This window comes from Piliocolobus tephrosceles, chromosome 4 (genome assembly GCF_002776525.5).
Source record: "Piliocolobus tephrosceles isolate RC106 chromosome 4, ASM277652v3, whole genome shotgun sequence".
Classification (NCBI taxonomy): Eukaryota; Metazoa; Chordata; class Mammalia; order Primates; family Cercopithecidae; genus Piliocolobus; species Piliocolobus tephrosceles.
In genome coordinates, this window is record NC_045437.1 from 34,139,009 (window position 1) to 34,159,378 (window position 20,370).

At 41.4% G+C, this 20,370-nt stretch overlaps 1 protein-coding gene across 1 annotated transcript in view; it reads right to left on the bottom strand.

Annotated features, from left to right (window-relative positions):
* Positions 1-20,370, bottom strand: part of PRLR (prolactin receptor) — a 165,560-nt gene that overhangs the window by 49,469 nt on the left and 95,721 nt on the right. Inside the window, exon 2 of the mRNA XM_023216524.2 lies at positions 6,319-6,380. The gene's annotated coding sequence lies outside the window, so the exon portion shown is untranslated. The remainder of the gene's footprint in view (positions 1-6,318; positions 6,381-20,370) is intronic.

Below are 20,370 nucleotides of genomic sequence, written 5' to 3' on the forward strand. Positions count from 1 at the left end.
GTACCAATGCATAAAAGTCCGCTGCCGGCAGGAGCTGGTGTGACTTTTTCGGCCCCCGCATTCGTGGACCGGGGAACCTCACCCGAGAGCACTGGCGTGACTTCCCTGGCCCCCCACACCTGAGGACCAGAGAACCTCACCCGAGAGTGTGTGCATATTTGCAATAAAGGGCTGCCACTTTCTTATGTACTTTGGCCTCATATTTAATTACTTAGCTCTCCTGAATTAAGTTACATTAAATTAAATTAAGACACAAATGGCAGACTGGTTTCTAGAGACATGGTAACCATCTAGTGTTCCTCAAAGTCAACCCCATGGGGGATGTTAGCCTTCCCACCATGTGGCTCATTAAAGTCTTTTTCCCATAAAAGTGGCTGTCCTTCTATGCAGGAATATAGCTGCCAGGAAAACTTGATTTCTCCACACTGCTTCAAAAACAATAGGAATTGCCACATTGTCCCCCAACAGAAAGCCGGCTGCTCTCACGCTCAGTTTCAGATTACCCTCCTTCAGGCATGGACATCCATGGGTTTTCCAAAGCTGGGTCATACCCTGTCTACAAAACACCCAGAACCTGACCTTACCATAGCACTGATAACGAAACTTGACCTATCTTTCTCTGTACCCCCAATCCCATCCCAGGCTAGAAGCTCATTGCTCTGTGTGTGTTTTTTTTCATATCTTCCATGCTTAATGCAAAACTGGAAACATAGAAGGTATTCAATAAATGGTTCTGAATAAATGAAATATATGTGGTATAGTTGTATTTAGAGGGCAATTGGTAAGAATTTTATGCTCTAAAGCACTGTTAATCACTGGAATATGTGATTGAGGGAGGTAATGCCTTTTCCATCTTGGATGGTTTAAAAATTGATAATAATTGCAACATATATTTTAATACAGTTTTAGCTTTCAAAGTATTTTCAATAAAATATTTTATTTAATTATCTTTCCCACCCCGTGAGATTTCAGGGTGGTAACACTGAGTTTGTAAACACTTCTGGCTGCTAGATGGTAGAGGTGGGACAGACATTTTATCTTTTGAATATAAATTGGTGTATCCTTTTAGGGTAATATATTTTAAAAGCCTTAAGAATGTACATACACTTTGAATTACAAAATAGGCTTCTAGAAATTTATCCCAAATGAACAGAAACAAAAACATTTCTGTACAAAGAGAATACCACCCTCCTACTTCTAGAATCCAATATTCTGTTTTCATTTTGGTATTTATAAAAACAGAATCATGGGGAAAAGATCTAAATATCAAATCATATGGGATTGTTTACCTAGATCATGTTATCGTCATATCATGAAATATTATTTAATCTTTAAAGTAATGTGATGAACTAATGATACAGAAACATGGAAAAAGTAAAAAAGAAACTGAATACAGAAAGTGGATGTGTTTTATCCCAATCTAATATACATATCTCTATATGTGCACAGAAGAAAGACTGGAAATATATATTGGGAGTAGTTGTTTCTGGGAGGATGATTCTAAAATAAAATGTGATTACTTTTGTAATAAAATAAAAAGCTATTACTATAATAATTGAGGAGGAAAATCTCAATGAAAATTTTTAACACCACAAAAACAACTCCCTAATGAAAACCTGGCACTTAGTGGTGCAAATACATGGAAAAGCACTCCCCTAGGTTAGAAGATAGAAATTACTTATATGCTTGTGGCAAAATTTTCAGCAGTTGCTGACAGACGACCTCCCTGTACTAATCAGGGTGAATGACTGAGCCTGTGCCCTGCTTCTCAGCGTGTGTTGAAATGATTTACAAAACTTTTGATGCTCATGGTCTGCTCACTGGTTTTCCCCTACTTCTCTGAAGTCCATCACTGTGTCTGTCTTAGGGTTATTTGAAATATCTAAGGTTAGCCATTATTTTCATTAAACTTCTGACAAGTGGGTAAAAGGCAGTTTCACAGAAAAACTCATTTTTCAGAGCCTCAAAGAAGGGTTGGGTCATCTTATTAATAGGCATTTAATAAATTCAGTAGGGCTCCCTCTGAGAAGCTGGATGCTTGTTTTACTCTGGCGCCTGGGCTTCTACTAGTCCTTGTCATGCAAAGCAAGAGGAACCAGAAGTTGAAAGAGTGGTAAACAGGGAAAGAGGGTAGAGAAAGAGGAGAAAGCAGGAGGATCTGGAAGTTCAAAAGCAGGTGGGCTAGGGGAGGGAAAGCACTGGGCTCAAGGTGAAAACCCCACTTCTTTGCCTACTGCCAGGAATTTGAGCATCCCGACCACCTCCTGACATCAGTACCAGTCCCAAAGTCCCTCTCTCCCTCATCACTTTGGTCCATCTTGTACAAATACAGCCTGTGTCTACCTGATTTAGTCACCTCTCATGGACAATATAGTCTTTTAAACTTGCTTCATTCAAAACACCTGGACTATTTATCTAGCAAGATAATTGCTTGTCTCTCTTACTGGCTTATATTCATTCTTTTTTTTTTTTTTTTTTCCATTTTATTCAGCTTCCCTCAGAAGCCCTTTCTTTGCAGAAAAGCCGCCTGTCCAACCAGAGTGATAATGGTCAGGGCCCTTAGCTAGGCTGGTCTGGGAGTGGGGCAATTCATACTCCCAGCGCAACTTGTGGGGAAGAGGGAGGGAAACCATGATCCAGCTCTTTACAATGCATTTTGAGAAAATGTAGAGTTGACCACTGTCACTGGCAAGGCTTGATAAATGCTCCACTATCATCAGTTGAGGTTCCAATTGCTCCTTGGAACCCTCCAGGCTCCTCAGATTTTTCTGAGTGGAGGCCTAATTTCAGATGGAGAAGATGCTCCTCTTCCTTGAAATGTCTTTTGACTTGGAAACTCACTGCTCTAAGTGGGCTCGGGGACACTGCCTGGCTCCTTGTGTCACCAGGGTGCAGATTTCCCTTTGTCTAGGAGCCCAGTGGCTCCCGTATGTGAGTGAAACCCTAAGTCCCTCTTGCCTCAGGATTCAGGATGGGGTCTTTTGCTTCATCAGAAGCCCATAGAACTTGGAGGCCATCCAATGGAGGAAATGGGCTACGAAGTTGACCCCAGTAGCTCCTTTCTTTCCATTTGTTAACATAAAGAGTTTGGGTGGGGCAGATGAATGTCCCGCATGTTTGCTCAGGGCTGGACCTGAGCTTTGGCTCCCTTCCCTTTTGGAATTCGGTTCCTTCTACTCTTCTCTATCCCTGCCCACAGAGCTGGTGATATTGGGCTGCATCTCTTTTCCAGAACTCTCTGCTGGAAGTACCAGCCTCAGTCTTGAGACACGCTGTTCAGCAGAACTTTCTATCATGATGGAAACGTCCAACGGATTTCCTTTGTCCAGTGGTAGCCACAAGCCAAAGGAGGCTGGCAAACATTTGGAATGTACTCAATGTGACTGAAGCATGGAATTTTTAATATTATTTAATTTCAACTAATTCATATTTAAATTGCTACAAGTAGTTAGTGGCTTGTGTATCAGACAGTACAGGTCTACAGCTCAATATCCCAATCGTTTCAGTCTCTCCATTGCAATCAAAATTAATTTGTCCTGTGTCCCAATCCCAAGGCTCTCTTCTTAAAGAAGCACCAGCAAGACAATCTCATAAACAAATTGCTATCCATAAATTAAGGCCTTTCTCTCTTAGGTACATGTGTAGGTTTTGAGTAATGCCACAATTTAGTCAAAGCAGAGGCTCGAATGATAGGAATTTGAGAAACTCTAAGGTAAGTGGTGGGGGAAAAGATTATGAGTGTAGAGCTTTAAAAGAACTTCAAAGCACACCCTATGGGTGGACACATCCTCCCTAGCACCCTGGACTGCTTCTCAGCTCCTCCTGGCCTCTTGCAGTCTGCACAGAGTTAAGGGCAGAATTGTGTGAATGGGAGCCTGGGAAAGGGCTGGAGGTGGGAGGGTCGGAATGGGCAGAGCCTGAAGGATGCCAGGGCTCTTGCAAAAGAATCTGGCATGCCAGGCAGAGAGACAGTTTGTTCCACCCTGGGTGGGTATGGGGCACGATGGAGTGATTGTTAGGGAGTGATGATTACCACTGGGACAGGACTGGAAAGTTAACAATTAAGTTAAAGAGACCAGACATCATATTAAAGGCTGCAAAATGGACTGTGACACTTTGGGTCGAGTCTTGGACAGGAATTGCAATTTTACTCTTAATTTTTAATCCCCTCTTTCAGGGAGGTTCCCCCACTCGGAATTCTTCTATGAATATTGTTTTCTGGATGTTCTTTTTACCCTGAAACTGAGCTGTGTTTCTGTTTCTCTTGACCATGTAACTGCTTTCAAGTTCCTGCCTGTGATTTCACAGATATCCACTGGAATCAGAAGCATCTTTGTAATCCAAGCACCAGGTTGGGAAAGGGTGGAGGATAATGGAGACTGGGTGCAGGGGTCAGGGGCAGATCAATCAGAGGAATAAAAGGTCCTTGAGGTGCATTTAAAGATGAGTAGGAAGTGTGTGTACAAACCGTAGGGCTTTTGAATTTCCTTTTAGGGCCTTGGTTTGTCAATTGGTACCACAGGTAAATCTGCTACCACCACCTTATCTACTCTATACCATTTGGTTAATTAAAAAAGAAATGATTTCTGGTTAAGCCACTCTTTAGAATGGTGAGCCTTTTGTTGTAAAAAGTTGAAATTATATAAAGTGAAGCAGAGACTATGTCTCAAATCTTTTGTGCAATAATGTTGTCTATGAATACATGTCTATGAATAATGAATACACACACAAATACAAAATAGCAGCCAAATTTTCCCGGAGCTTTGCAACACAACTCAGACTATTGGGTGCTTTCTGACTTCTTCAAACTCTTAAAGGAAGGGTCCACTCAGTATTCAGCATTGCCCTGTTCTCTTTCATTTGCCTTTCCTTCCAGTAAATAGCATGAGGCATTTGACATCAGTGGGTAGAAGCCAAGACTGGAGAAAGCAACTCAGAGAAGCCTGAATGGCTCGATTCACCCCTTCCAATGTTACCAGAGGCTCCTGGGCAGGGCTATTATGCTATGGGGTGCTCTGGTACCCAGGGCATTTTGATGACTGATGACATTTCTTCTGCAAGTCTTTGCTAGTTTTATTCTGAACACTGTAAATTTCAGTTGATTTCCATGAAAAACAAACCTCCCGCTGGGCTGAGAAAACTTAGAGCAGTGGTTCTTGATAGGAACAATGTTGTCCCCACCCGGAGGACATTTGGCAAAGCCTGGAAACATTATTTTATTATTACTTCTGTCAGGGGGAGTTTTGTCCTCCTTGGAACTGTCTGGAGACATCACTGGTTGTTAGAGCGGGGGTGGGTGGTGTCCTTCTGGTGTTTAGTGGGAGACACCAGGAAGGCTGCTGAGCATCATATGATGCACAGAGGAGCCCCACAACCCAGAACGATCTGACCCAGAACATCCACAGTGTTGTTTGAGAAACCCTGGTCCAGAGGGCAAGTTCAAGCTCAGTTCTTGACACGAAAGCGGCATGATGGCTCTCAAGGGGCTATCATGTTTCAATGTGGGAAGACTAGTAAGTTCCCTTAGATGGCCCCAAGAAGTCCCAGGAAAATTCTGCCTAGAATTTTCTTCAACCAATAACTTCATCGTTTTCCTATCTTCCTGGCTCCTTAACTTCCTCTGAATGAGAAAGTACAGCCTCAAAGTTGTACACGTCGAGCTCATCTCAGTGGGTCCAGATCCCATTTGACTGTAGTATAGATAGAGGCAAGTCGGGGGGCTGGCTTTCTCCATCTGTAAAATGGAGTCATAATACTTCATGATCTATTTGCTAGGCAGTCCTGGCAGCCTAGGGTTTCCTTGCCACTGGTAGATGAGGGAAGACCCAGAGTCTGTCACATCCGAGTCCTGCCATGAGGGCTGGGAGGAAGGAGACACAGCAGTGACATTACAGGGCCCAGAAAGCTGTGGCAAGAATTTATGTAGAGTTGCTTAGGAAAATAAAAGCAAGCATAATATTTCTCTTTCTGATTCTAAAAGTAACACAGTCATTGTCAATAATCTCTCAATTATAGAACACTACAAGGAGAAAATAAAACTCTCTCATGATTGTACCACTAGGAGATATCAGCTATGAAAAGCTTTGGTATTTTCTTTGAGGAAAAACAAGGCAAAGGATGAACATCAGGTTTTCTGAGCTGGACAGGCTGGGGAGATTGAAACAGCCTTTGAAGACAGCAGAATGTGCCAGTGTAGACATTGACTGGTTTGAGATGATATTCTGTGAACCAAGATAGTTGAGCGCCTGCCCTGGATGAAACGGACAGTGGGGCAGATGGGTGGTGTGACTGAGGGACATGTGAACAAGTCCCCCTTACCTTCAGGATTCATGTGGAAAGCATCCTCAGTGTTCGCCTCCATGAATAGGAGAGTTCTTCAGCTGAAAGAGGAAATGGTTCATTTTAGCTGAAAGACGAGAGAACAGGAGATTCCATTTCTGGCTCCCTCTGCAGTATGTAGCATGGCTGAACACTGACACCTCAGTGATAGGCATGAGATAGCTCTAATGTTCTAAAATTAGTTTTTTGGCAGCCTTATTTTGAAGTAATTTCAATCTTACAGAATAGTTATAAAATACTAAAAAAAAATCATATACCCTTGACCCACATAGTCAGTTGTTAGTATTTTACCACATCTGATTTATTATCTTTCTTCTCTGTACATAAAAGGTACTTCCTAATTATTTGTGACTTAGTCACAGTCATGATGCATGTTTACCACTAAATATTTCAGTGTGTTTTTCTAAGAACAAGGACAATTCTCCTACCTAAACGTAGTACAATAATTAACATCAGAAAATTAACATCCATACAGTATTATTACCTAATCTATAGGCTTACTCAAATTTTGCCAGTTATCCTAGTTGGGATTAGATTTCATAAAATTTGGTCCTGGAGACCTTAAAGAAATTTATTAACAACTTGTGACATAGTTATAGATGAACTGGAATTCTGGGTTTTGTATAAGAACTTTTAGACTCTGGGGACTGACTGGTCTGGGTCTGGGAAGCATGAAGGGACAGCTGTTAGATGTATGGCTCTTAGAAAAAAAATGATTTCCAGACTTGACTGCAAAATAGACCTGCATAGGTCTATGTTTTTGCTGTTGTTGTTGTTGACAGGCTGTTACTCTGTCTCCAGGCTGGAGTGCAGTGGCACAATCACAGCTTACTGCAACCTCAACCTCCCAGGGCTCAGGTGATTCTCCTACTTCACCCACCCCCTGCCCCAAGTAGCTGGGACTACAGGCACACGTCATTACACCTGGCCAATTTTTTGTATTTTTGGTAGAGATGGGGTTTTGCCATGTTGGCCGGGCTGGTCTCAAACTCCTGGCCTCAAGTGATCTGCCTGCCTCGGCCTCCCAAAGTGCTGGGATTACAGGTGTGAGCCACCGTGCCCAGCCTACAGCTACTTTTTAAAATGGGCTTTGGTATATATGAACAGCAATTCTTAATTTAATGCCCAATTTTGTCTTGCCCATTCCAAGCAAAGGCAAATAATCTAACCAGAGTAACAGACCAAACAATGCTTTTCTAAGTCTTCAAAATCCAGAATCTTCAGGATTATTCCTTGAGGAAGCCAGTGCTGAATATTCTCCATGCTGACTCAATGGACAGAGGAGGAGGTGATTGGCAGGAAGCTGTGGTTGGCCACTAGCAGCCTCATGCCATTGACAACCTCTCTCTGTTTCTCTCTCTCTCTCTCACTCACACACACACACACACACACAATTTTCTCAACATTGCTGCTGTTGGCGTGATTAATCAAGAGCCTGGAAGTCTTTACAATCAAAGGCTACCATGTGGCAAGGGCCATCTGAGCGTAAGACAGCCAGCTACGAGGCATTTGATAATAAGGGGCCTGTTGGATCCAGAGCCTATGACACAGATGTCTGGGGCACGCTTCTTAGAAGCCACTCATTTTTCTCCATAGGATGCAGTGACACCAAATTTTCTGTTTAAAAAACATTTAGATTCTAAGAATTATTTTAGAACTTAAAGTTCTGTCTTTGATTAGAGTTGTCCTGCTCTGTTCAGAGCAAATCCTGTTCCATTCTGTCATCGCCCAAATAAGATCCAGACTGTTTTTACACTCTTGACAGAAACCCTGAGGGGTCAGCGAGGGAGTGGGGAACCAGGACAAGGGCTGTGCTGGCGGTGGGACGTCTGGAACAGCAAACGGCAGCAGTGACAGCTTCAGAGCTGGCGGGCATAAAGGGATGGCTTCTGCAGTTCAGCAAACACTGATTGAGTGACAGGCCCTGGGCCCACTTGGTCCATTCATCTATTATTCATTCAGCATTTATGAAATGCTTGGCTCACCACTTAGCCCTTGTCATCCTCTCCCCTGGCTCCCACATCTATTCTTTACCTGGTCTGTGCCTGGTGAGTCTGACCCCTGTGCCTTCTAGCTTCAAGTAGAGTTCTACCCACAGTGCATAGAGAGCCGAGATGGGCATGTTAGGGTATCCATTTCCCTTCCTCTCTGCCTGCCTCAGAGAGTGGTGCAAGCCGTGGTTGCGTTTCTTTTGCCACAAGTCCAGTTAAGTAGTCATGACTCCAGCTATCACTGGGCCCTGGCAAAATTATTCCCTCTCCATTCTTCTTCATGCAGATAGGGGGCTGACAAATTCCCTTGTTCTTCTAACCCTACCCCTGAGCATGTAAAGAGTCTCTTCATATTCTCTTCAAAATCCTAGCTGTACATGCCATCCTTTTTCTGTCTGACTCTAAGATGGCCCTTGAATATGTGCTAAATTGTGCCTGATTGCTCTGGACAAGCAAGTGAGATGTGAAATTTTGTATATACTTCCTAATATGAGGATATACCATTATGGGGTGGGGAGACATAATTTAATAGAAGCTCCTGGGAGAAATAACTGACAGATTTCATCCTTTATATACTTGAATATTGTGTGTCAGTCAAAGACCAACCTGATCTCTGGTCACATCATTTGAGGTATTGCATCCAGAACAGGGGAGGTGATAGTACTACTTAGTTCTGTGAATTCTACATTAGCTCCCACTTGGAGTACTATGCTCATTTCCCTGCTCCTCACTTTAGGAAAAAGCATGTTACTTATCTTCAAGTTCTGTCACATAGAACAGAAGTTGAAAGAGTTTTTCTTCAAGAGCCAAATAGTAAATATTTTCAGCTTTGTAGGCTTAAATATTCTGAGTACTCTGTTACTATAGTACAAAAGCAGCCACAGACAACATGTACATGAATAAGCTTGGCTGTGTTCCAATAAAACTTTATTTATATAAATAAATGGGCTGGATCTGGCCTGCAGGCATTACTTTGCTGAACTCTGATAGAAGAGTGCAAAATGAATTTATTCTAGAGGTTCCCAGAAGGCAGAAGTTTGAGCAATGTGTAAAAATCATGGGTTGGTAGATTTGTGCTAATTTTAAGATCATTCTAGTGGTGATCACTGTTCCCAAAGCGAATCATCTGTTTCATACGTCAGTGAGTTTCTTGTCTTTATAGGGGTTCAAAGCAAAGGCTGAGTGTTTTAGAAGAATTTTCTGCAGAGCATGGAGAGTAAATTGGATGATGTGGGAGGTAACACTGCCACGCATTTCTGTATCTTCAGCATGGTACAATGCACACATAGTAAATCTCAGTTCTATGTTCTTAGAGGGAAGGGGCTGTGTCATATCCTTGCATCCCACCCACTCCTGAAAGTCTAGTATAGTGCTTTAAATATGGTGGGTGTGACTAATACATTTTTTTTGTTCAACCTGACTCTTTAAATCCAATCTTGCTGACAGACTAATTACACTAATTTGTCTTTAGTATAATCACTACCAGTCATATTAAATAATTCAATTACCTCTGATAAGCTTCAACATTTGAGGACTTTCACTGAAAATAATAGACAACATTTACTAAGTTCTTAAAATATGCCAGCTATCATGCTAAGGACCTTACAGCCATTATCGTATTTAATGCTCCCCAAAATCTCTGAGGTAGGCACTATTATTACCCCTATTTTATTGATGAAGAACCTGAAATTCAGAGAAGACTCATAGCTAAGAATTTGCATATCCAAAACTTGAACTGAGATCTCTTTGATGCCAAAGGCTGTGCTCCAACCACAATTCCATTCTGCTTCCCAGCCATTCATTTATGCTTTCATTCACTGAGTATTCAACAAATACCAATTGGTTGCCTGCTATTTGCCAAGTAGTATTTTAGGTGCTGATGATAGAGCTGTGGATGTAAACAGGTCAAGTCCATGCTCTGAAGAAACTTACATTCTGGGTGGAATAAAGTGGGGGTTGATACACAATTAACAAATGAGAAAATAATACATGGTAATTCATCACAAGACATGAGGAGATTAAAAAGACAATAAATATTTCTTGTCCACACTAGAATCACAGGTATAATCCTAATTGATGAATTTAGCAAAGAAATGGTAATTCATCACAAGACGTGGAGATTAAAAAGATAATAAATATTTCTTGTCCACACCAAAACCACAGGTATAATCCTAATTGATGAATTTACTGAAGTTCTTTCTTGTTTTTTTTCTTCAACTTTTAAGTGCTGGGGGAAATGCTTAGGGTGTGCAGTTTTGTTACACAGGTAAACATGTGCCATGGTGGTTTGCTGCACAGATCAACCCATCACCCAGGTATTAAGCCCAACATCCATTAGCTATTCTTCCCGATGCTCTCCTTCCCCACACCCTGATAGGCCACAGTATGTATTGTTCCCCCCACCTGCTGCCCCATGTGTCCATGTGTTCTCATCATTCAGCTCCCTCTTATAAGTGAGAACATGTGGTGTTTGGTTTTCTGTTCCTGAGCTCTTTCTTGTTACTGACATTAGCCCAAGGTTAGTCTTTTGTCCGGACAAATTGTCAGATAAATTGACATTAGCTCAACGTTAGTCTTTAGTCCTGACAAATTGTCAGATAAACTCAGATTCAGAAAGAAATCGTCAGGATTTCTGGCAATTGATAGGGATTACATATGGCAATTTATAGACATACATGTGGAACTCTTGAATGAAAAGGAAGTTTAGTCAATAAAGCACGTGGGAATCACTCTTTTTGGGCAGACTGAACTTGAACAGAAGCAAGCACATCCACTTGAGTCAAAGGCATGGACCTTGTTTAGGAGCAGAGGTACCAGGGTGGCTGAGAGTGGAGGAACCAAAAGGGAATTACAAAATCCTGATTGAGATTGAGATGGAGACAGAGGGATCAAGATAAATGGGGTAAAGTCAAGTCAACTGTCAGGTCCAATAGGCGAGTGCTGATTGGGAATGGGAGACAGTGCCCAAAGGTCATGGGTGGAGTAAACACAAGCCCAGATGAGGAAGCGAAATAATTCAATATTTTGTTTGTGTCTTGATGGGTGCCAACTACAAGGGGTGGGTGTGGGTGGCCTAGTTACAGGTGAAGGATAGGAATTGACAAATAGTAGTAATCTTTTTGCAATTCCAGAATTCCTTTCATTAGTGGATTGTAAAGTGATTTTCAGATTAGAGACTCCTGACAGCATCAGCATAATCTTACTTTTAAAAATGGCTAAAAACCAGAAAGACAACAATTAGTTAACATTTATTGGCTGCCAGATATTGTTTCTAAGCACTTTAATGCCTTATTTCATTTAATCTTCATAAGTACACTTTGAGAACCAAGCTTATTAATAGGGAGCTAATTAAAGAATGACTAAAAACATAAGTGACATTTGGAGGGAACTTGTATAATGTCATCAATGAAAATGAATCCTAGTCATTCATATATTGATTTGTTCACTCACATATTTATTCAGCCTATAATAATTAGGCACCTATTACATGTTGGGTGCTATTCTAGGGCCTTTGCCTGGATAATGTTATTGACTTCATTGTTTAACAGAGAGACAGTGGAGGGAGCAAGGGATTTGGAATCAGAAAATCTAGGTTCTGTTTCTAATTCTAACTGGTCCTGGGTCCTTGGAAAAGTCAGGCTGCTTCTCTGTTTAATGTGTTCTGATGTAAAACAAGGAGCAAAGATGCTTGAGGTCTTTTAGAATTTACTGTTAAAGTATTCAGTAGCTTTATAGTACATTGATGGTTATAATAAATACTCACTTATAGTCTGTCATTCTACCCTCCCACCCCCATCAGGGAAATCATAGTATTTATGAGGCTTTAGAGATGGAAACTTGTCAAGGATTGGACCAAGTTCCTCTGCTCTTTTCACTGAATTTTTCTGCCTTCTACGTAGGAGTTTGTGTTTAATTTCTAAAAGAATTATAACAGAGCTGGGTGCAGATGTCAGAGGAAAAGGGAGAGATATAGATGATATACAAGACAAGGAGAAGTTAAGACTGGGAAGGACAATGTACTAGCTCTCAAGAGCTTTGTGCCCTGTCTCTGAAATCATTCAGGGCTGCTATAATCATCAAAAAAAATGTATCCAAAGGCATAAGAAGAGAGACCTTCCAACTGGTGGAAATTACATTAAGGCAGATTTGGGTTCAGTAAAATGGTAGAGGTGTTCCTCAATGGACACTCCGATTGCCCATGACTGGGCAGAGCTAAAACAAATGGGTCATGTTACAAGGCAAATAACTTTTTAATTTTAAGGCCCACCAGTCAATAGAAATGGGCCACTCTGGTAGAAAGTGAGCTCCTCTTCGTGGTGCATGCTTATGCCGAAACAACGTAAAATCCTAGAGGGGTTAGCAACTTGGATCAGGGCTACAAGACCGGGAAAGGGACTTTCAACTTTGAAATGCTATGACTGTAGGAGGCAGGAGGCTTACAGTTTTATCTGTAGTCTATAACCCCTAGTTCAGAGTTTAGATATTCTTAGGATAATCTACTGGGGAATATTGAAGTCCCTTTTGCAGGCACTGACATCCAGGCCAAATTCCTTAATTAATTTATTTTATGCAAGAAGTTCCTTGTATAAATTTTTGACAGAATACTCACCCTAACCCCTGTTGTTGGCATTTCTGACCTCTCATTCTTGACAAATAACCATGATGGGGACTTCTCCAGGAGCCAGAATTGAAATCAGAGTTGGACCAACACATTGAAATTCTAGGCCTACCAGTCAATAAACAAGGTTACCTTTGAATTTGTCCATCGCCCTTATTTTCCTAAGTTTTTCATCTACTAGCTTTATCAGAAGTGTATCAGTCAATTGGTGTTGTCTGAGGATAATAACTTTGACAAGAGAAGGTGTATGGAAGTGCTTTTTAACAGTGAAACAGTCTGAAAATTTAGAAGTTTTATTATTGTTATAACCTGCCAAGGCCACAGTACTGGTTATCAGCAGATCCATATCTAGGGCGGGTTACTTAGAATCCTTTTGGAGGTAAATAAATAGCACTACTGATAATTTAAAAAGAAGCAAAGTCCAAGTCTCCTTGATTGACCAGCAGACAATAGTAAAGTTTAGAGCTGGATTTTACAAGCATGAGAGGACCAAATCAGGATCACTTAAACACAGGCGGTTGTTCCAGTCCAGTGAGTAACTGTAGCATGAATGTGAGTCTGTAGAAATCTAGCCTTGTGACCTTGAGCAAGGTATGTAAGTTCCTTGAGTCTTACTTCTTCACCTGTGAAGTGGAAATACCTATCGCTACATTTAGGTACCTTTTTGGATCATTGTGAATGCACACAGTATCTAGGAAATAGCAAGTAATGAATACATGCTAATGATTATTAGCAGCTAACATTGATTGCACATCTGATATGTGCAAGGAATTATGGGAATCCTCAAAGCATTTCTAGGAAATAAGTGGGACAATGATGGGTTGGACATGGGGATGAAGTGGCCACCAGCAGTGGACCTGAACGAAATGACTTTCTGCTTAGTTTAGTTCAGAGGCCATGAGTGTAAATCCATCTTTCCCTGATGGTGAGGGGCATTTACAAGCTAGGGCTACACTAATAATTTAAAGTGGACTGGGAAGCAGTGATTAAAAAATACCTCCAAGTGATGAAAAGACACTGTTTAGACTTCTAAAGGAAATGGTTTAAAAAATAATCCCCAATTGATTGCAACATTAAGAACATTCTTAAAATGTTACCTTTGTCCTGATCTCTTAATCCCCATAAGGGGTGTTCTGTAAAGGTTCTTTAAGCATTTGAAGCCACTAATACCATGAGTGGAAAAAGAACATACTCTTTTAATTAAAGTGGAAAATTGCTATGTTCATGTTAATTTCAACTGAGAACACCTAAAAGTATAAGAGAATACATATTTCCTGGTCTTAGTATCCAGGGCTTAGGATTATTTAAGATCAGTAGCCAGAATTGTTCCTATTTTACACTTCATAATCAGGAAGACTGTTGAGAGGGGAAAGTTAGCAGGAGATGGGTTTTAGTTTTCCAATTACGTCAGCCTGGTTGGAGAACATCTAAATGCCATTTTTCCTTGACCTTTGAACTGTCTTCTCCCTTGCTCTTAGGCAACACAGCAAATGACCCTCACAAAGCAGCAAATTAGTAGCATGTGTCAAGGCTGACACTTCTGCTTTTCAATCTAGTTGTTTGTTTCGCTATCCAAAGCTGCCTTCTTCAGGAGTGGCTGCACTTGGCAGAATGAAAAACTCTGCTTCCGTTTACTCGTTTTTCCCAAGGCCAATTTAAAAGTGCTGTGGGTAGGTAAGTGATGTTGATAATGGGAACATCTTAAGCTATTAAGTTGAGAACTGAAATATCAGCATGGGCACAATAGCCTCATTCTCTAGCTGATGGAAATGAGCCCATATACTGGTTTTTAGCCTGACAGGGCCATGTGTCGTTTCTTTTGGTCTCCATAAGCCAGGGGATCTGGTTCGCCAGAGCTGGGAAGATTATAGCATTGGAGCAAATAATGTGCTTTAGTTTGAGATTCTTTAAGGCCCAAATTTGCTCCAATTGCTTCATCCCAGGTTCCCACTTGTTTCCCCCTCATCGGTTTTGGTGATATTATTTTTCAAAGTAGCCCAATTGCATCAATCATTTATTTTAATGTAAAAAAATTGGAGGATTTTTTTCTTTGTGCTACTGTGTGTGAACATTCGTCCACCTGATTCATTACATATAGGCAGCATGGTTCACTGGATGTGTATAGGATTCTGCATCAGACCAAAAAGGATATAAATATGACTTGTGCCACTATCTAGCCTTGTGACCTTGAGCAAGGCATGTAAGCTCCTTGAGTCTCGTTTCTTCACCTGTAAAGTGGAAATACCTATCGCTACCTTTAGGTACCTTTTTGGATCATTGTGAATGTACACAGTATCTAGGAAATAGCAAGTCATTAATACATGCTAATGATTATTAACAGCTAACATTTATTGCACATCTGGCATGTGCCAGGAATTATGGGAATCCTCAAAACATTTCTAGGAAATAAGAACCATTATTATCTTCACTTGCTGATGAGAAAGAGATGGACTGAATACTGGCTCAGTGTCCCAAAGGTAGGAGATGGCCATGCCAGGATTGTAGAGCCTTCAGTTGGCCTCTACTCCTCATGTAAGAAGAATGGCTGTGCAGGGTTTTGCCACCTGGAGTAAGAATTGTCTGAATATGTGTCCCAGGGAGGATTCTAAGACCCGCAGAACTCCTTGCTCCCAATCCCTCCTCTTTTCCGTGCCTTCTCATTCGTACTTAAGCCAGAAGCTGTGAGGGGCAAATCTGATGCAAACAGACAGGACCACACAGCCAGTAGACCCCTTGCAGTCCTGCTATAACTTGGCTTCACACTCAGCTGTGAACTTGTCAGCTGAACACACAACTGCAAGTGCAGTGTTCCATGTGCATGCCATTAAGAAAACTCCAGTCATTCTAATGTTATTTTATTAGAAGGAAGGAATGGAGTCTTAAATACAGACCCACTCTATTAAGATAGTTGAAAAACATAGATGTAAATATCATGACATTATTTTGCTATCACCATTACATCATCCTGCATACCCCCACTCTCCACAAACTGAAATAGAAGTCATTTTTGTTATCAATACTAAATACCCTTAAATCTAAGATATTAAGATCAGAAACTGTTGTGGTAACTCATGTACAGCTAAAAAGGTGTACAATTCAGATTAGAGATCATGGCACTTTGCTCTTTCATTAAAATACTAGTGTGTTGTCTATCAACTGATGAATGGATATACAAATGTGGTATAACCCTACAGTGGAATTTTACTCAGCCATAGAAAAAAAAGAAGCACTGATACATGCTACAACACAACTAAACTTCAGAGAACAATATCATAAGTGAAATAAGCCAGGCACAAAAGACCCTGGATAGCATGATTCCATTTATGTGAAATGTCTAGAAAGCTAATCTATGGAAACGGAAGGTGGATGAGTGGTTGCCAGGGGCTGGGGGTCGGGGAGAAAAAGGAGTGGAGAGTGACTGCTATCATATACTTCTTGGGGTGATGAAATGTTCTAAAATTATATTATGGTGATGGTTGCACAACTGTAAATACAGATGGTCTCCAACTTACTATAGTTTCATGATTTCTTGACTTTACGTGGGTGCAAAAGAGATAGGCATTCAACCTTCTCCTTGATGGGGTTAGGTCCAGATAAACTATAAGTTGAAATTATCATAAGTTGAAAACATCCTTTTGACTTAAACAATAGTTTTAACTTTCAACTTGCAATGAGTTTGTTGGGCTCTAACCCCACTGTAAGTTGAGGAGCATCTGTATACTAAAATCCATTGAATCGTATACAGTTGTCCCTCAGTATTCACGGGGAATTGGTTCCATGTACAAATTGGTTATATGCAAATACTACAGCATCTTCTTTCAAGGACTTGTGCATCTGTGGATCTAATTAATACCAGAATACCAGATCCACAGATGCACAAGTCTTTGATATAAGACATTGTAGTATTTGCACAGAACCTATTCACATCCTCCCATATACTTTAAATCATCTTTAGGTTACTTATAATACCGAATACAATGCGAATACTATGTAAACAGCACGTGAATATTTGTTACACTATATTGTTTCGCATTTTGTATTTTTTTATTATATTATCATTTTTTTTTTCCAGAATATGTTTTATCCCTGATTAGTTGAATTCATGGATGTAAAACTTGCGAATACAAAGGGCTGGCTGTACTTTAAACAAGTGAACTTTATGGAACATAAAGTATATCACAATAAAGCTGCTTAAAAAATACCAGTCTGTTATTTCCTCTAATTAAGTGCAAAAATGATAATATTCTTTCATGTTCAGCAGCTCTTTTTGAATAAATGACAATGAACAAGAAGGCATTTCATTCACTTTCTCTGAGACTTGATAATTAATCTTGTCCTCACCTCCTCACTTATTAATCTGCCCATCAAGTATTTGACTACTGGGAAGGTGGAGTTGCAGAGATAATTAGCTCTCTGCTTATCAAGCACAACTCTCAGGCCAGACCTGCAAATCTGCCTCCGCCTCTGCCTCCTTCCCTGTATTCCCTCTTTTTCCTTTCAACCCTTACTGCTGAGCACCCAGTCAGCGTTCAAAATCAGAGCTTAAGTGACTCAGAGCAGGGACTTCTGCCTCTGTGGGTCTTCACTGCAAAGGGAACCAGAGCCATTTGTTAATGACTAAAAAGCAGAAACTGGTGGAGACAAAAAGAGATGGTGTTGAATTCTCTCCTGTCTGGATGCTGGTGGTGGTTATGTAGGCAGCTTTCATTTCGGTAAGTGTGCACTACAGTAGGAGTGAGATGGGAACCAGGATGCCAATTGAGAGAGCTAAAAAAAATTGTGATTGGCATTAGGCATCAAGAGAAAAAAGTTCTTTTAGTGTTTTCGACTTGCTCAATTTACTGTACAAGCAACTAAGGTGATGGGCAAATTGTATCCTTTGGATTGAAATCTCAATTCAGTTTCTAAATATTGAGGGAGTCTTGTTCTCTGCTCATATTTCCTGCATCCATAAGGTATTGGCCAGGGGATGAGCCACAGTGGAACTGTACAACTCAGACAGAACCCTCACTCCACATTCCTCTGGCCTAGCAAAGGTGGGAGGATTTACACAAAGGTCAAGGGATCAACCACAGCAAATGTGGGGTTGAAACTTAACTGGTCTCAAGACAGGAGGTGGACCTCAAGTCTGAAAAGATTCCAGAAACTTTGCCAAATCCACCCCCTCTATCATTCAGAAACATCACCACTATAATGATAGGTTTTAAGCATTGTAATCTACTTTTTAAAACTCATTGGATACCTATTTCTCTTTTCTCCCATTTTCTTCTTCCCTTTACTGTCCATCCTCTGCCAGTGACAGAGTAACTTTACTCCTTCCCACTTTCCCTAAAAGTACCAAGCAGCAGGGTGGGAGTGGGCACAAGGCATGGATTCTGCAAACATGCTTTCTCTGCTATCTCCTTGAAGGATCTAGTCCTGAAGCAGAGAAAGAGAAGTGAGCTTATGGCACAAGGAAATCTGTCCAGAATCCAAGAAGCCAGGTGACTTACCCTGGGCATATTGTAAGCCTGTCAAAGTTTGAATGCTTGCTTCCGAATGCAGAGGGTGAAGTCACAGAGCTTGCCAGATTTACCAAGGGTGCCTGCTAGGGTTTGCTCCTGGCACTGAATATCCTCAACTACCAGTCTGTGCAGCTGTCATGAGCACCAACCTGTTTGCTGATTACCCCTTGGCAAGCTGACTCTTCAGACAGATTAATATTTGCCCTGGGATATACAAGGCTCTTATGACCCCTCCCCATTGCAAAGAAAACAATAATTGAATAACTTCCTTTTAATGGTGGTTGGATTTGCTTGGTGTGGCTTGATTGGTTTACAGCTCATTTGCGGCAGAATCAAAATGGCTCAAGTCAAGGCAGCTGTGGTTTCAGTAAAGCAGGAGGAATAAGGAGTTGGGAGGGGTGGGGCAACCATAGCAAGGGCAAGCTACAGGGTTGAGTCATGAGTCCTTTTCACTTAAAACTGTAGTCTACGCTACCATCCCTGCGTTGCCAGCATCTGCTCACCTGGCTTCTTCGGAACACGGCACACAGGATGGGACACGTGATTCTGAAAGGGCAAGTGATGGCCACAGAACTTGAGGTGTGATCTCAATCCTTCTTGTCAAAAATCACTTTTCAGACAGGAAGTAAATTTTTAGCTCTAAATTACGTAAAGTCAAGAATCTAACCACAACAGAGGACAAAAATGGAAACCTTCTCATAATGTCATTTGTTTGGATGGTGTCATGGGTTGAATTGCATCCTCCCAAAAGAGATGCTAAAGTCCTCCAGTACCTTAGAATGTGACTTCATTTGGAATTGGTCCAAGGACTTCATTTCATTGGTCCTTGCAAATGTAATTGGTTAAGATGAAGTCATAATGGAGTGGGGTGGGCCCTTAATCCAACAGGACTGGTGATTTTGTCAGACAGAGAAGAGACACACAGGGAGGACCCTTTGGAAAACAGCGGCAGAGATCGGGGTGATGCAGCTACAAGCCAAGGATTGCCAAGGAGTGCTGCCGCCACATGAGGCTAGGGTGAGGCAAGGGAGGACTCCACCCACCGTCTCAGAGGGAGCATGATCCTGCGGAAACCTTGATTCCACACTTGTTGCCTCCAGAAGTGTCGGAAAATAAATTTTTGTGGTTTTAAGCCACTGGTTGTGGTGCTTTGTTATGTCAGCCCTAATAAACTAATATAGATGATTTATATGTGAGCTGGCTGGGTTTGCCTTCTCTGCAACTACTTATATGAACCAATTTAAAATTTAATAGTATTTTTAGTTAGTGAAAAATGTTGGATGGTGTGGAAATTGGTTGGCCTAATGTGGACACAGCACATGTTTTATTCTAGTGTAGTGTGATGTGCTGAATCCCTGTCAACTCCAAAGGGGATGGCACCAGGTTCAAGAGGCTGAAGAAGAGATCCAGAGCCAGAAAATGAGACACTGGGGTTTTACTGGGGGTTTACATACAGGGGAGAGAGTCTAGTGGTGGCGGGCTGGACAGGAGCACTGCTGGTCCAGTGGCAGTGGGCTGGTAAGGTCAACCACAACCTCTGGCAAAAGGCAAGTGGTTTATAAAACATTTTCACTTAACATCCTCCCCATAGCAACCTCAGCCTGGAAACCTTCATTTAACCCCACACAAAGGATGCTGATCCCCTGTATGGCCCACATTCCCCAGGACGGGCTGGGGCTCAGATGTTCCTCACAGATAAGGAATTAATCTCTGGGATGGCCACTTCCAATTCCTTAGCTCGGAACTCTGAACATATATTTGGGTGCATCAGCCACACAGGGTCATTCTCAGGGTAGGCGCAAGTCAAATTATCATTGTAAGGAGCACCTACCATACAAGCATCCCTGCCCCCTCCAGTGAGAAAGTTGCTCATGTCCTGTGAAAAGCCAGTGATAATGTTCTGAGTTCACTGCTATGA